The following is a 2654-nucleotide window of genomic DNA, read 5'->3' on the forward strand; positions in this document are numbered from 1 at the left end:
TTTTTAACACGATAATCTTACAACTGAGCTAATTGGGCAAAGATTTTATGCACATTATAGATCGTTAGCTTTTAATCCAGCCAATCGAGTTTCGTTTACGTAACTTTATGCATAATAAACTTAAAAAAGTCATTATCTTCTAAAAATCGTAGTGTTTTAACTCGTATAATGAAAAGATATAATTAAAAATGAGGGAAATTGGCCCATGCAGGTCTCGAACCTGCGACCTTCGCGTTATTAGCACGACGCTCTAACCAACTGAGCTAATAGGCCATAGATTTTCTCGCCTGACAATGCACTTGACGTGTTATTCTACCCTATCGTTAAGACGTGTCCCTCAGGCTGTCTGACACGCTTTCCCTCCGGCAAGTTGACACTTGGCTTGCCGGCTTTCTCACGCGCTTTCCTTCCCACAAGTTGACACGTGGCTTGCCGAAAAATTTTCTCTCATGAGAGTCGCAATACTGAATCTGGCCTTCAAAGTGAGTTCATTTACCTCCTTGTTCGTGAAAAGACTCTGAGAAATACTCGAATTTCATCTTTCGTAAAAGAACATATCGAACGGCCAAAATAAGTTCATTTACCTCCTTGTTCCTGAAATGACTCTCAGAAATCCTCGAATTTCATCCTTCATGTAAGAACATATCGAACGACTCAGATCTAAAGAAAATTTTGAACGACCGTATCATCGGTTTAAAGTTCGTAGTGTTGTAACCCCGTATCATGAAAAGATATTATTATGAATTAATAAAATTTGGCCTATGTAATTTGTCGAATCTACAACCTTCACGTTATTAACACAACAATCTAACCAAATGAGCTAATTGGGCATAAGTTTTATGCACATTATAGATCGTTAGCTCCTAATGCAGTCAATCGAGTTTCGTTTGCATAACTTTATGCATAATAAACTTAAAAAAGTCATTATCTTTTAAAGTTCATAGTGTTTTAACTCTATCATGAAAAGATCTAATTAAAAATAAATGAAATTAGCACATGGAGGTGTCAAACCTGCAACCTTCACGCTCTAACCAACTTAGCTAATAAGCCATAGGTTTTATGCAAATTGTAGATTGATAACTCATAATTTAATCAATCGAGTTTAGGTTACATAATTTTTTGCATGATAAACTTAAAACTTTAAGTCATTATCTTTAAAGTTCGTAATGTTGTAACCCCGTATCATGAAAAGATATTATTAAGAAGAAATGAAATCGGCCCATGCAGGCGTCAAACCAACGACCTTCACTTTATTAGCCCGACGTTCTAACAAACTGAGCTAATAGGCCATAGGTTTTATGAACATTGTAGATCGATAGCTCCTCATTCAGTCAATCGAGTTTCGCTTACATAATTTTATGCATAATAAACTTAAAACTATAAGTGATTATCTTTTAAATCTAGTATCATTAAATATATCATTATTGAGAAGGAATGAAATTAACCATGCAAGTGTCAAACCTGTAGTAGCTCCTAATATAGCCAATCGAGTTTAGGTTACATAATTTTATGCATAATAAAACTTAAAACTCTTTAATTTCAAGTCATCATGAAATTAGCCCATCCAACCTTCATGTTATTAACACGACGTTCTAACCAACTAATCTAATAGGCCACAAGTTTTATACTCATTGCAGAGTAGTAGCTCCTAAACCAGTCAATCGAGTTTAGGTTACATAATTTTATGCATAATAAACTTAAAATTTTAGGTCGTTATCTTTTAAAGTTTGTAGTGCTTTACCCCCGTATCATTAAAGATATCTTTGAGAATTAATTAAATTGACCCATCCAAGTGGCAAACATGCTACCTTCGCACTTAATTAGCGCGACGTTCTAATAAACTGAGCTAATGGACCAAAGGTTTTATGCAACTTGCAGATCAATAGCTCCTAATCTAGCCAATCACTTCATTTTAAAACATTATATTTAAAGTTCGTAGTGTTGTAACCCCGTATCATGAAAAGATGTTATTAAGAGAATTAATGGTATTGTCCCATGGTAGAAGGGAGGTCCATCACTTCATTTTATAAGCCCACTTGAACTGTTTAAAGTCATTCGAAAAATACATTTTTTTACGGCTCTAGGTTAATATTTTGGCTGATCCGGCTTGGGTTTGATACGTTCGGACACTTTCTTCTTTCAACTTTTCAGAAGCTTAAATTAGTATGACTATCTTTTGCCTAGTTAAATTTTTAGAATCGAGTTTAAATTATTAATGCACTGGTAGGTTTAGTTAGTTTATATACTTATGAGTAAGTTTAAATTACTTTATACAAAAGTAGGTGAGTTAATTTCCATAATGAAATTTTAATTTATGGTTGTTGGACTTCTTAGGGAAAATTAAAATTTAGAGGCCAGCATTAAGCTAACGTCAAATGGTTGTAGCTGCTTCAAAGGCTAACCAAGTAAGTGGCCTTACCATCAATTGGTTATAATTGTGTGTTGTATGATGACACGTGCTCGTGGCTTTACAAATTGTAATAGCCCAAGCTCATCGCTAGCAGATATTGTCTTCTTCGGGTTTTTGAGATTACCTTACGTTTTTAAAACGCATAGAGAAATTTTCACTCCCTTATAAAGAATGTTCCCCTCTCCAACTGTTGTGGGATCTCACAATCCATCCTCTTTCGAGACTCAGTATCCTTGTTGGTACT

The 2654-nt window shown here is 34.6% G+C and overlaps 1 non-coding gene across 1 annotated transcript; it reads right to left on the reverse strand.

The window, feature by feature from the left end:
• Positions 1 to 199: 199 nt before the first annotated feature.
• Positions 200 to 273, reverse strand: TRNAI-AAU. The gene has a single exon. It is a non-coding gene; the product is annotated as a tRNA-Ile (tRNA).
• Between the last annotated feature and the right edge of the window lie 2381 nt (positions 274 to 2654).

The sequence above is a fragment of the Cucurbita maxima genome, unplaced genomic scaffold (assembly GCF_002738345.1).
Source record: "Cucurbita maxima cultivar Rimu unplaced genomic scaffold, Cmax_1.0 Cma_Scf00137, whole genome shotgun sequence".
NCBI lineage: Eukaryota > Viridiplantae > Streptophyta > Magnoliopsida > Cucurbitales > Cucurbitaceae > Cucurbita > Cucurbita maxima.